Source organism: Alligator sinensis, unplaced genomic scaffold (assembly GCF_000455745.1).
Source record: "Alligator sinensis unplaced genomic scaffold, ASM45574v1 scaffold643_2, whole genome shotgun sequence".
Taxonomy (NCBI): Eukaryota; Metazoa; Chordata; order Crocodylia; family Alligatoridae; genus Alligator; species Alligator sinensis.
Window position 1 is genome coordinate 342,008 of NW_005842588.1, and position 14,990 is coordinate 356,997.

The window sequence follows — 14,990 nt, forward strand, 5'->3', positions numbered from 1 at the left end:
CAGTTGCCCCCCTGCAGAAGCAGACCTCTCCAGTTGCTCCTCCACTGTGCACCACTGCCACTTCTCTGCCTTCCCTGATGCTGCAGCCAGAGCAGGAAAGATGCAGGGTATAGCTGGAGGGAGTGGAAACAGAAGGGTCTCTCCCTCTGCCCCCCAGAATTTAGCATTTGGGGTTGGTGCCTTGCTCACCCATGCATCAGTACATTATTGCCTGGGAATTCAAACCACTGCTGACGAACAATACTGTTGTTATTAGACTGTCCCCAGTTTCATTGTTAAAAATATATCACACAGAGAATACTTCACACAGAGACTGTATGACCAAGACTTGGCTGGGTGACATGGCAAGGCTTGTATTGGCCTACTTTGCCTTTGCCTTGCTAAGGCTGTTCGCCTTCGGTACCTAGACCCAAGGGGTCATGTTTCATCAGTCATGCAAGCATGCCTTCCCTCTTTCACCTGAGGGATGTGCCTATCTCCTAACCTTCCCTCTCCCTCTCCTGAGCTTTTGTTGAGAAAAGCAGCATATACATCTCATAAATAAATACATAAAAATAATACACTCAGTGAGAAAGAGGCACCTCAGGAAGCACCAAGTAGTTTGCCCTGCTCCAGTTAACAAGAAACCAGAGCCAGCAGTGTCACCAAGCAGCTGATACAGGTGCTGTCAATGATGGCAGTGAAAAGGCGATACCCATTTCTTCCTTCTATACTTTAAGACTGGCACATTAACTTCAGTCTGCCCCTATATTTTTAGTGCTTAGAAGGCCAGCCTTTACCACAGAACACCTCAATATTCCTCCGTCTCAGACAGCCTCCTCATTCTGTCTGCAGTCAAATCTCTGTCTGTTCAGGTAAAGCGAAGGCTATGCAATCACAGCATACGGAGGAAAGCTCACAGACCCCTGCACTCCTGTCCTGCACATGCTGAAACACCTTGGGACAACAATAGCCTGCTAAGAGGCAGAAGAACTGCAAAGCTGATGAATCATTATGTCCATGACCTGAAAGTGCATACTGCTGACAAACTGGTTTCCAGACAGTTCTCGCCTCCCTATCACCCATGCAAGGAGGCATCTTATCAGACCCAGAAACAAAGAAACTGAATACCAATGATAAAAAAAACTGGACTGAAGCAGAAGGATTTAAAATGTGAAACATTTGTATAGACATCTGCTGATGCTGTAGAATTCTTCACCGCGGCAGCATCCAGCGCTGGCCTGGTGAGAGGAGCTTAGTCCTTTGGAAGCCAGTCAGCTACAGGGAAGGGGCTTCCTGGGAATCAACTCAAGGCTCAGAGAGGGAAAGGGGCATGGTATAACCTGCTTCCTCCCACCATTTCCCTCCCTACTCAGGCCCAGCAACTTCCTACCCCAGCTATGCGTTGCTGCTACAAACAGAACTTAAGTCAGCCGACCTCTTTATGAGGGATAACAAAAAAATGCCATGGAGATATAAATCTTAACAGCCTGGTCTTGGTTTTGATTCTTCACTTTTCTCAGGCAATTTAGAGTCAGCAAAAGTCTTTGAGGGGTCAGATGCCACAGGTTAGCTCGCACTGTGCTGTGGGGTAAGAGAACACACACAGGCAGTTGTCAGCGGGCGCATCTACACGTGCACCCAACTGCGCACTGTGCAGTCATGTAGGCATTGAGCAAGTACTAAATGACTGCACAGTACTCACCGGTGCTTCACAGTCCCAGCCGCGCACAGGTCATTTCCTGTGCTATGGTCATTTCCTGTGCTATGGCACAATAGCAATGAGCTACTGCGCAGTAGCATCATGGTTCATGCCTGCTAACACTATGTCACCATAGCTCATTGCTACAATGACGTAGCATCTCATGTAGACGCGCCCAGTGTATATCTGTGTATCTCAGCCTTGTCTACAGTAGCTTGTTCCTGAGTACATGCCTGGAGTGTAAAGTGATGTTGGGATCTAGCCTTCTGTCCTCATTTAAAGAAAAATGCCCCACTTTGTGTTTGCAGTGGTCCTTGGCATTAGCATTTAGAACAGGGGGTGAAAAGAAATACTGACAGAAAAATCCCTGCCCAACTTCCTTAGATTATAGAGGACTGGCTTTGATGTTCAGAGAGAGAGAATAGACTATCATGTAGTCACGGTAAGTTCTTTTCATCCAAACAAGAGACTACTTTTATTTCATTGGATTTGCATACTTATAAGTAAATACCCATTTGCCTGTTCATTTGCTTGGATATAACATCATTTATCTTCTTTATTCACAGTTCCCCAGAAATTGGAGACTCATGCATCCCAGCCTTCAGCCTTGCTTTTGGCATCCTCCTCTGATGTATGATGAGTCATCAGAGAACGCTGTTTAGGACTGCAGATATGAAATCTAAGGTACAGTTCTATCTCCCACACTTGTTTTTAAGTACAAAGCTTTACATTTGGCCCCTAAAATAAAGGAAACCAGATGACTCAGGAAAGTGGCTAATGACAAAACAGAGTGCAATTTGATAACACAGTCTGAGTTGCCTTCCCCAGCCCAACCATAAGGCTAGGGAGGGGAACTGAGTGATTGGGCTCAGTTCCCTTCCTCAGCCTGATTGATCCCAGTGCTGGGGAGGGGAACTGAGCAATTGAACTCAGTTCCCTTCCCCAGCTCCCCGGTCCCAGGTGGCAGCACCTGGCTTCCCTCCCTCATCTGGCAGGCAGATTGGGGGATGCAACCCCGGCAGCACTGGCACAGCCCCCGCAGCCCTCCTGGGGTTGCAGGCCCCCGATCTGCCTGCCGGATGAGAGAGGCTATTTTGTGCTTTCCCATTATAACCTATGGGCAAAACGTCAAAACAGTATCAAAACAGCATCGCTATTTTGACGAAATGAAACGGAATGGCGGTTTTGAATCAAAACAAAATATGAAATGAAACGTTGTTCCATTGAAACCTTGAAATGCAAGTCGAAACATAGCGGTGCTGTTTCACACAGCCCTACTCAGCATGCTACATAGGGTCTGATCCTATTCCCATAAAATGGCAAAATTCCCATTGATTTCAGTAGCGCAGGGCTTCCCTCCTACTTTTTAATGATATTCTTTTTACCCTTACAAAGGTTCAGCTTGTCATACCATAACCTTCAATAAAAATAATGTATGGTGGTAAATGCAAGTGGTCCACTTAAATTAACAGCACCCAGGATTGTACTGAGGAAATAAGGAACTTCCTCAGTCTATAATAGTTGCTGAATGTGAAACAAAAAGGACATAAAGGACACATGTTGTTTTCTGAGAGAAAGTAAATCTGCAAGGAGAGTATCTTGTGCAATTGTAAAGAACTTTCAGTCCACATACATATTGTCTAAGAAACCCCAGTTTTTGTTAGAGTGGCCTTTTTGTTTTGAACATTTTCATAGAACATTGGCAAGTGAAAGATAATACGGCTGTATCTACTTTAAAATCCCAACTACCCAACTTAGAGCATCTGAAGACAGCAGTCTCAGGTGTTCATAGCCAGGTGAGCTCAAGCCATTGGGTAACATGAGCCATTGCCTTAGATTTTCCAGGAGACTCAGTATTTCTAGTCAACAATCTCATTCTCCTCCCATTAAGCCTCCTGTCTGAATCAGGTTATGTCACTGTGACCCAGGTCAACGGAAACCTGAATATCTTTGAAACACAGTTATTGCTTTGAGCTACAGAAAGAACTGCTGCAGCATAATACTTGGACGTAAAAACCAATCTCCACCACAAAATCCCCAACCACTCTAAGCTGCCCCCCATGCCCTCCAAAACCTACTTCTCCCCCAACACCACACACTACTCCCAGCCATTTCAAAAGGATGGGAACTCTTGAACCTCCAAGAGATGCTATATTGCCGTAGCAGTGCACTTTGGCAACATAGAGTTGGTGGGCAAAACCCATGATGCTGCAGCTACATCTCTGCAGCAACATGCTCCCTTGCTATATCGCATTAGTACAGTGACACAGTGGCTAAAAATATCTGCACTGCCGGCACAGTGCAGTAATGGCTGTTACTGTGTCACCTAAAGGAAGTACTAAATGACGGCGCAGTAACAACAATGCCACAGGAACATGTGTAGATGCACTCACTGATATATATTGCTGATCACACTTACAACAGATGTACCACAAGCCCATCCATCACTACAAGTTCTTGTGCAGTTTAATAAAAGACCTTTAAAATTCAGATGAGTTCCAAGGATGGATAGAAAAAGGCTAAAACGGAGGAAAGTCTGTTCTGGGACATACTTGTGACTATTACAGGAGAACAGAATCAGAACCAAAAAGGTTGTGTGAGAAGTACTGCCTATATAGTATTTTGCACACAAGCGCGCGCATATACACGCACACACACACGCTTTCCACATGGTTTCCAACACACAATTATTCTTTACTTAGAAAGCAAAGAAGATATGCAAACCCAGAAATACTAATTGACCCTGCTTGTATTTTTTGCCCTTGTTTCCTCACATCTCTGTGGCTAGATCACAGTCCTGTGGTGTGTCCAACATCTTTCTCCTTCAGCTCACCCCTTGTTCTCTAAATCACAGAAATTACCTATCTATCTCTCTCCCACTCCACAGCTCCCCTCCAGGTCTGCTTCTTGTAAGTTAGATTTTGGGAACCTTTTCTTCTGTAACTTCCATCCTCCCAGGATCAGGTGAGTTTCAGTTAGCCTCAACAGGTCATCAAAGCCATCTATCAGCTGTTCTGTTGCTTAATTCCCTTTCCTACCCCAGAGTTCAGACATGAACAATTGGTTTGCTCTGGGACAGCAGCCATCTCTTTGTCCAAAAGTGTTTGATATATATTGATGATTGTCAGTTTTTAACAACCCTTTATTACTAGCCCTCTGCCACCTCTCTTTGAAAAGTTAGTCCATGATGGAGGTAAAAAGACAGGAAGAAGAAAAAATTCAACTAGCCTTACAATCAAAATGGAGTCAGCTATTTAATACAGATATATGCAGTTTATCATCTCAGCTCAAATTCATAAGCTGTACATAGATTCCCCAAAGGACTCCAGGATTTAACACATTTAGCATGAATACTAATATGACATAGACAAAACCTTGGCAATTAACCATTAATTTATATGACATAAACGACTTCTATAGATGTAGAGTGGACTTCTCTCTCTCTCTCTCTCTCTCTTTTTCCCCACATGAAGAAGGAAACGTGTATGTTTTAAGCAATCTGATATGGAATAAATGAACAGAACCTATGTGGTAACCATGTGAATGATGTTACTGTACTCATAAACCACTCCTACAAGACCCTAAACTGAATTGGAATAGAGAGTTGAACACTTTAAAAAGGGTGAGATGTACAAGATAGGAAGGAGCAAGATTTGTGTCAGATTTCCTACTTCAACAGTACATTTCTGCCCAAGTGTACGAGGTGATGTCTGACAGTGGGGGAAAGTAAGCTGAGACCTAACGGGGCATTCAGAGCTAATTTACAGAACAGGTAATGAACATATGACATCTGTTAGAGAATCCCTACTCTGCCTGCCCTGCAGAGCCTCTTCTGCTATATAATTGCAGATCAAATATCAAGTTCATTCAGATCATACAGAATAAATAGCCTACTGCCTCCCTCTGCAACTGCACTGCTACATCTGAGCCTAAAATAAACTGATCAGTGCTTCTTCAGTGGTACTGAAGAGCCCCAGAAAAGTATTAAAAAAAAAGCAATCCAACAAAGAGAAAACAGCATATACAATGTGCTCAGCATGTCACAAGAAACAGATCCACTACATAAAACGCTCCTTCAAAAAGCTAAGCAGCATGCTCCTCTATCCACAACTTTTTTTCTTTTGCTTGCAGTTTCTCCAGCAACAGGAAGTCTCTACAGCATGTCATTTGTCGTAGAGCCAAAATAAGTGCTAACAATGTTGGTACTGACTGTTAACTAGCAGCTCTGCCGTGTCCTATGGATCATTTGAATTGTTGTCACCCACTGACACAGAGGGTGTGCTGAGGGGGAATGTAGGCAGCTAGCTGTAAACTAGCTCCATATCCATCCTGGCTTTTAAAAGCCAGCTAGGGAAGATTGGGGCCACTGCTGGCAGCAGTTGTCAATGCCTTCCTCTGGGGAGGGCAGGGTGCAGGATGTTTTTAAGTCTGTGGTTGTCTGGTCCCTACACTCAAGAAACCATCACCTGACACTGACTCCCCAGCCAGTTATCCCCCTCTTTAAGCAACAGCCCTCTTAAAACGACAGCAGCAGGGATAGTTTCAAAGTTCCTACCAGGGTGCAGGCTCCATGGGAGTGGGGGGCAATTCCAGTACCCCTTCTAACTTGTCCCCTGGGACAGGTGCACCTCTCACCCACCCCTAGTTATGCTATTGCTAAGGTTAGTGGACAGCAACCTCCTGCAAATCCAGTATGCCAAGCAGGCTTGGTGAAAACACATGGGTGACCGTTCTCAGCAGTCGCTCCTCCACTCTGAAATTTGCTTCACCTCCCTGCCCCTTGAGGCCTGCTGGAGCCTGGGTGAAGACATCTTTCCTAAATCCTGTAAGACCTTCCGATTTGGGCAGGTATTTAGCAAGCAAGGGTAGGCTGGGATACTCTTTAGGCAGGGGTTGTCTTATATTCTATTTCAATTCTCTACTTGCATTTATACGTTACTTTGTTCTTGTGTTTTGTTCTCTTGTACATTCTCTTGTATCATAAGCTATTTTATTCTTTTCCTATAAGCCATCCTGAGCCTCTGTAAATCTGTAATAAACATTTATAATGTAACATTAGTATAGCCCTAGAGGCTGCCCCTGCAGCCCCTTTGTCATGTGCACAGACCCCACTGAAGTCATTGGTTCTTCACTTGAGTAAATGCTGCAGTGACAGTCAATGTTTAAAGTGAAGTTCAATCTGGTAAAGCAGCTTTGGGCAAAGGGTGTGGCAGAGTGCTATGTTTGTTGATCATTTGTGATTTTTATTTCAGGGTGCTTCATTTCCTGCTACAGATATACTCTTTAAAATACCTACCAGGGGCTACATTTGTGATGGGGCACCTTAGACTCGAAGCTGCAACACCTATTTATTGTTTGGCTACCAAGTGGAATATACAGTTCTTGAGATAAGTCCCTACGCCCCCATACGAGTAGTTAGAGACTTACAAATGGGTTTCACACAAGCCAGCATACTGAGCTCCCTGCGATAGCTAGTAGGAGCTAAGGTGCCTAAATACCTTTGAGGGTGTCAGCCTAGTTGCCCTCCTCCCCTTAGGATTCATGAAGACAAATCCCCTCCTGGAGTTAAATGCCTATATCAAGTCAGCCATTTCTCACACACAGAGGCAGTGTTTCTCCACATCCCCGCTCCCTGCTTCTTGCAATGGCCTTGTAGTTCTGCCACTCACCAGTGTTCTAGCCGCCAGCGGAGGGTTTGGGATTGAGAGTGTGGTCAGGAGTAGAAAGGTAAGAAAGGTTTATTGACTTAATAAACACATAACTACACGTAGTAACAAAATAACAAGGACAGACAATAACAATTTGCATTGGCAACTTATTGGCAGTCCCCTTTGATGCCTGATGTACGACAAGTTCCTCTTTTGCAAAGCTCAGCGAAGTCAGGCATTCCTAATTAATGCTGTTTGAGGGGTACTGGGAAGAACCCTGATATTTAGTCTTTGGGCTCCTTGAGATCTACTAGCCCACGAATTTAGGTTAGCAGTTAATTCTAAATCAGTAGCTTTTTTTATAGAGCTGTGTCTTCCTTTTAAATGATTTTTGGATGTGCTAGCCAATTTATAACTTATGAGCTATGCTGATAATTTACAGCCATACAGATTCTTTCATTGCAAACTTTCCTTACGAATGACTAATAGCAGTACAAGCCTTTGCATTTTTCTGATAAGGTTAATTTTTATTACGCCATAGGGCCTACTACTTTTACAAGGCTTTGTTAAATTTATTAGGCCTTACGACATGCAAGGCCTCACTAATTTTTTACTTTAATTAGGCTCTTAATAACAACATATAGCTTAATATTTGAACAAACGACAGAAAAACACTTGGTCTAATTTTTACAGCGTTCAGCAAGCACCTTAGATACAATTTTTAGCTGCCACAATCTGGCATATCAGTCTGAAGTAGCAGATCCAGAAATAGGGCAAAGTGGATACAGCTCCACTTTGGTTGTGATGTTCATGTCCAATGAGCTCTGAGTTCATTGCCTGGTTGGTGCAAGCTCCTGCTAGACCTTTCCATGAGCAATGAGGGGTCTGGCCAGAGACACCACTTCTGCATGGCTCTGGAGTCCAGGGAGTGAACACTGCTGCTATTCACTAGGGCTGTGCGAAGCTTCAGTAGCCGATTTGATTAGGAGGAAATTCGGCCTGATTTGGTGACCGAATCTCCAAATCCGAATTGAACCAGAAGACCTATTAAAAGGTCCAAATTGATTTGGAAGCCTCCGAATTGATTCAGAAAAGATTTGGAAAGATTCAGAGATTCAGAAGGCAGACGTTCAGGAAACAAAAACTTAGGCGGGGGGGGGGCAGACTGCTCTGATATTGACATGTGTAGCTGGCCAGTGACTGTGATCTTTCCCTGAGTTCAGTTCTCTGGGGGAAGCACATAGTAACAACATATAAGGCTGTGTGTGAAGTGATCTGTGACTTTTATGAGCTGTCTCTCTTGGACCAGCAGCATCTGAAAGGCTCTGGCTTGGCTTGCTCTCTAGTCTCGTGGTAGCTACTAGCTAACTAGTTTCTCTTCTTCTGTGTTTTCCTTGACAGTATGTCATCACTGTGCACGGCAGGAAAGCACAACATATATTATAGACACATACACATTTTGCAACGCACCAAGGATTATGAAGTGCGCTGGAAAGGCAGGTGCCAGGTCTTCTGGCAAGGGAGGAAGAGGGGGCAAAGGGAGAGCTGCAAGTCCCCTCCCCCCAAAAAACAGATGCACCCTCATTCCTGGCAGCAATGAGTCTTCTGCTGCTAGTGGGAGCAAGGAGGTGGGAGCAGTGTCTGCGCCTGCACCATCTTCACTAACACCAGCAACAACCACCAGCACCAATATGACAGTCTGTACCCCAATTTCAGTTCCCAGTGTGAGCCTTTCAGTGTCAGAAGAGGAGCTGGATCTGGAAGCAGCAAAGCTGGGTGCCATAGCAAAGGAAATTCTGGGGAAGGAGTGTGAATTTGAGTTTGTGCTCCACACCCCTCAAAGTTCCCCTAGAGGCAGGTCTCTTCTGGAAGGCACTTCAGAAGAGGTTGTGGGGGCAGGTGGCTCAGCTCCTCCTATTGTTGTGCCTCTTCCTGGTGAGGAGGGGGATAAGGCAGGATCCCCACCCACAACCCAGAAGCGGGTGGGTAGTGTAGCGTGGGATCATTTTGAGGTGGCAGATCATCCCACATATGCTACCTGCCAGCACTGCTGAAAGCAGATCAGCTGGGGCAAGGATGAAAAACACTTCACCACCACAGCAATGCTGCTGCATCTCAGGAGGCAGCACCCCATTGCCCCTCCTCAGCCTGGCACCAGTGGAAGCATACCCAAAAAGAAGTCCCCCTCTCACTCCAAAGCCCCCTCCCAAAGCAGAGGCAGGCCACCCTGGACCAGTGGGGAAAAGGTGGAGACAAAGTGGGGCACATTCCCAAGGCAAGCGAGATCATCCAGAGCATTGGGAAGATGCTTGCTCTGGATGGCCAGCCTTTCTCCTTTGTTGAGTATCCAGGGTTCAGTCCTCATCATATCAAATGCCCACACGCACCACCTATAGCAGGATGGCATGCAGGGAGTACTTGAGGGAGAATCTGCAGAAGGCAGGGCCACAAGTAGCTTTGCACTTCACCTTGGACATCTGGAGCAGCCAGGGTGGAGATCACGCCTACCCCTCCCTCACAGGGCACTGGTGCGATCAGTCAGGGTGTTGATGGGCTCTCCAAGCGGAGGTGATGGATGAGTCCCACACGGCAAGGGAGGTCATGGTGGCCATGAACCGCAAGGGGCAGGGGTGGCTTGTTGAGCAGGGCAAGCTCACCTGCGGGTTCATGGTCATCAATAATGGGGCCAATATAGTGAAGGCAGTACATGATGCCAACTTTGTTGATATCTGCTGTGTGGTACGCAAGTTCCACCTCATAGTCAGTGTTTTGTAAATTCCCTTTGAGGATCAGGACTGAGAGATTGGAGAGAAAGCGGTTTTCTTGTGAGAAATGTGGCACCACAGGTAATTGGGTATTCTTGTCTTTAATTGATTTCTGGTGTGCATTCATTCTGGTACACATTTGTTGTTTTGTCTCTCCTACGTATTTTCCATTTCGACATTTGGTGCACTGGATGAGATCTATAATGTTTCTGGAGGCACAGCTGTCAGATCCAGGAATGGTGATGGTTCTGTTGTGGGGTGTAGTAATTGTGGGGTACTGGAGATATGTTGGCAGATTTTGCATTTCTTGTCATGGCAGAGTATGGACCTATTCGGTGTGTTCTGGGCTGTAGGAATTTTGCTTCTGGTGATGAGGTTAGTGAGGTTCGGTGCTGTTTTGAATTTACAAACAACTTTTCACAAGCGAGCCTATAAACTTCACTTCATCAGCCTCCTAGATACAAAAATTCATGTACTCAATATAGACAATGGTTTTATGACACACTGTAACCTGCCTGACATCTGACTCTCCAGGTGCCTCTCCACTTTTACCTGCTACATCCCCGCCCCCACTCCACCCAGCCTGTCTCTCACCCCACAACACCTCAATTTATATTTTCACTGACTGGCTCTCTTGCCTGCAGCCCAGCCTCTGGCTTCTTTACTATTCATTCCATCCAGGAACAGCACACACACACACACCAACTGCAGATGTTTCCTCAGCCTGACGAACATTTTTTAGACCCAAAAGCTTGCTAAGATATATTTCTCCTACTATTCAGTTGGTCTAATAAAAGATATCAGATTGACCCAAAGAACCTTGTCTGTCCTTAGACCAATATGACTACAACCTACACCCCTTAACACACAAAAGTGATATGAGTTTTGCTAACAGTTTATGGGACACTTTCACAGAAACCCCTGCACCTATATCCTTCAAGCTTGGCAAGCGTCATGCCTGCAGAAGGGGCTACCATCCCTGCTGTTTTCATCCTAATTGGCAAAAAAATGACAAAGTTATAGGTATTCTAGTGATTTCCTATTATAGTCTATGGCCAAATCTCAGAATCGGTGCCAAATCTCCCAATCCGATTCAGCCAAATCAAATCAGGACAGTGACTTGAATCACTAAATTGAATCACTTTCCCTCCAAATCAGCCAAATCTGAATCCAAATCAAATACTTGCCGCTTCATACAGGCCTACTATTCACCCTTCCCCTCCTTCTTCCTCCTTGCTGAATTCAGCAGCAGGGGAAAGTGGGGAAGGAGAGAGAGTAGCACTGCTCACATCCTGGGCTTTGGAGCCACTCAAAAGCAGGCACTCCAGGCAAACCCTGAGCCAAGAGCTCACATATACCACAGCCAAAGGTAGGGTGTAACTGTGCTGCTGCACCCCTTCTGGGTCCACCATGTCAGTCTGTCCTGTGCCTGATTTGGAGCAAAGATTTCAATCTGCATTTCTCCACCTCTCAAAGAGTGCTTTAATTTTTAACTTACTGGGTATTCTGTGGCAGGGTTTACAGAGTCTCTCCTACCTAAGGTGTTACAAGAACAATTGAAAAATATTGGACCATGTGGGCATGTGGGTTCTCTCACCTCCCTTTGTCAAGTTGTGATCACCAGGACCTCTGCCTTATCTTCCCTCCCTTTTTCCTGCCATGTCTTGATGTTATGACAATCTTTGGGAGGGTATATGGTATCTTAAGAGTTGATTCACCTGACAAGGGGTTAGTCTTCTGCAGAGCTCCACCATCCCTTTCCTTTCAGGTGACAAAGTCACACTTTTCTGTTGACGGTGAGTGGGAGTCACTGGACCTTGATTCCACCCTGACTTCGTTCGGTTACTTGCTCCACACCTTGTTGGTGTCCGTCTTCTCTAGATAGGTCTCCCTCTTCAGGTTTAGATGTTCCAATCTAGTCTATGATTGCCTTCCTTCTCCCTTTTCTCCCACTCCTCTCATTGTGGCCTCCAACTCTTCTATCATGAGGCTCTACGTTCGGTGGTTCTCCCTTGGTTGGCTCTTCTTGTGTGGTGAAATCTCTCCCTGCCTGTCTCCAGGACTCTGAGACTAAATAGCTTTATAGGGTCCAGGTGTATGGATTAGGACCCAATTAGCTGCAACACAACTGCGCAGGGGATCCTCCTTTCCCCTAGCCTGGGAGTACTAAATATAAAAAAAAGAACAAACTCTCGCCCACATTGCCTGTGGTACATACTCTCGAATACTATATAGAAAAAACTCTGGGCCCCCAGGCACCACTCCCTGGTTTGAAAATCCAGCTAGGCTTTCCACAGCTGGTTTCAACTGGGTGACTATTGACTCAGTCAGTCCAGACAAATTCCTCCTTTATCTGGGCTATCTTAGTGTCCCTCAAGGCTAAATCTAGCTGTATGGTCTGTTCTCTCCCTCTTCCAGGTGGGCTTGGCTGCCCTTCTCCTGGGGAACTCCCTCTACATGTCCCCTGCCCTCTAGCATGTGGGGCCACCCACCACTACCCCGCCATCCCGCATCACTTATCTCATTGGACACATCAGGTTGGTCTTGCACCTGTGGTCATTGGATAGTGGCATTCCATGAGGGTTCAGCTGGCTGGGTCTCTGGTGCTGCTGGTCTTCTTCCTGGTCCTGCTGCACCACCTTTGTTCTCGGAGATGCCAAATGCTGAGCTTCTCTCAGTGTCTCTCTTTAAACAGCCAGGGCTTCCTTCCGGGCCAATCAGCACTGGCTCCCAGAGGCATGTGTTCTCCTGACCCTGGAGCCAGGTCACTACTCCAGTTTCCCTCTGGGCCTCTTCTCTGGCTCGCCCGCATCCTGCTGGGTGAGTTTTCTCCTGGGCCTCTTCTCCAGTGTGGCAGGAAAGCACAGCTTGCCTGGATCCCACCAGGTGAGTTTCCCACTGGCACCACTGGTCCCACGGGGTCTGGCAGGGGCTGCATCCCAGCCCCTGCTACAGACCAGAACCAGCAAGAGATTGCACCTATTAACCTATTGCACCTGTTAACCAGCAAGAGATTGCACCTATACCTATTAAGGTACTCAGCTGGGCAAGTCAGGTTCAAGTCCCTGCTCAGATGGCTATTTAATTATTTCTGTGAAAGTAGAGGAGCTTCAAGGAGAGAGATCAGGACATCCTTCTCCCTGAATATGCCATACCTAGGGCATTAGAGCATTGTCCTAAAAGGTGGAAGACTTGGCTTCAACTCCAACTGTGGAAGTACTTCAACTTGGTTCTCCTACATCCCAGGTGAATGCTCCAGTCACTGTGAGACTGAGGGAAAATGGGGGATGGGGGCAGGTGGGCTGATTCTCCTAGATATGCTTTGTAGTGGGGTTGGGGATAGACATGCTCCAAGCATACCTACTAAATCAGGCCCTGTAGGCCAGACCATTGGGGAATAATCTGTTTTGTTAATCCTGTCAGGGTTTAGGTGTGAGATAAGATGCTGAGCAGCTCAGCATTGTTGAAACTTGGGTGGTTCTGGGTGTACTCAGTGAGAGACATGAAGGTACCTTGGGGACTTATCTTCCATAAATGTAGGCACTTAGAACATTTAGGCACCTTCAGGGTGGGGGAGAGGGTTTGACGATCTAAATTTTGGACCTTGGCCTCTTGTGTAATAGACACTGAAGCTCTGCGTGAATTGAGCCCTTGTCCTGCAAATACAGCCCAGGCTTTGAGAGTCACCTTGCACTTTAGCACCAAAAAGAAAATGTTTTTAATGGAGCAGTTAAGCCCTCAGGGATGCCTGGGCAACTCTACTACCTTTCTGTGGGCTTCTCTAGGGGTGGCTGAAGGTCTAATCTGGCTTGCACCTCTGCTGCTAGTGCTGATGCAAGAGATAGAAGGCTCCCACATTGCCTGTCAGAGCCCAGGGTGAGTTTTCAGGGCTTGGAGCAAGAGGAAATCCTCCCCAGATCTTTTATATCAAACTAAACAAATTTGGAAATCAGTGAGACACAATGGATACAAGATCCTGTGTGCTGCTTCCACAAATAAACCTTCACTCTCTACTGACACTTTTCACTGAATGCCTGCGCTTAGAAATATTTAAACTTTTCTTTTGCAATTTGCACAATAATATTCCAGCTCTGAGGGCAAATGGGCTGCATTAATAGGACTGTAGCCACTCTCCATGGCTGGTTCTTATTTTTCTCAAACACTGTCACCCAATCCTACTTGAAACATAGCTCAGGAGAGATTATGTGACTACGGACGTCATTGCTGCTAACAACTGCGCACTTGGCTTTGTGTTTTCTCCCCTCCTTTTTTGCCAAGTTATCCTAAGAGGCAGTTTTTGACTGGCAATGTGAAATGTTACCTTTATCACTTCTCCACAGCACCAACAGTATTATAGGTTGTCAGTCTAAAAAAAGCAACATTGTAAAACTGTGCTGAGGAGAAACTGCAGTCCAATCATAGGCTCACCACACTGTAGAATCTAATAGATGGGAACGACCCATTAGGTGTTGACATAAATGCTGAGCAGTTCATTTCAGACAACTCTTACTAAGCTAAGCTTGCTTGCATATGCATATTCATTTAAATATCAATGTAAACATTAATATAAATATAAATATATGTATATACACACACACACAAACATATGCACAGGGACAGTACTGTGCATCCCAAACCTCGTGCAACAGACCCTTAAACACAGAACAATGAGGGGGGAAAAGATTGCTCACTGCTCAAACATCACTAGTGACGCAAATCTCTAAGTGGGTCAAATGGAAAGTGATGTTAATGAGTTTACATGAGAACAAGTTAAAATAAATGGTGGTGAAAGGAAAGGAAAAAAGATAGGGATTTGGGAGGGTTAATAAATGAAGGACTGAGTATCCGCCTTCACCTTAAAATAGAGAATGTTATTTCTTAACTAGAAGATATGAA

At 45.6% G+C, this 14,990-nt stretch overlaps 1 long non-coding RNA gene across 1 annotated transcript in view; it reads left to right on the plus strand.

Moving 5' to 3' along the window:
- Positions 1–14,990, plus strand: part of LOC102380589 — a 68,541-nt gene that overhangs the window by 28,091 nt on the left and 25,460 nt on the right. The window contains exon 2 of the long non-coding RNA XR_324861.2: positions 2,248–2,365. This is a non-coding gene — a long non-coding RNA (uncharacterized LOC102380589). The remainder of the gene's footprint in view (positions 1–2,247; positions 2,366–14,990) is intronic.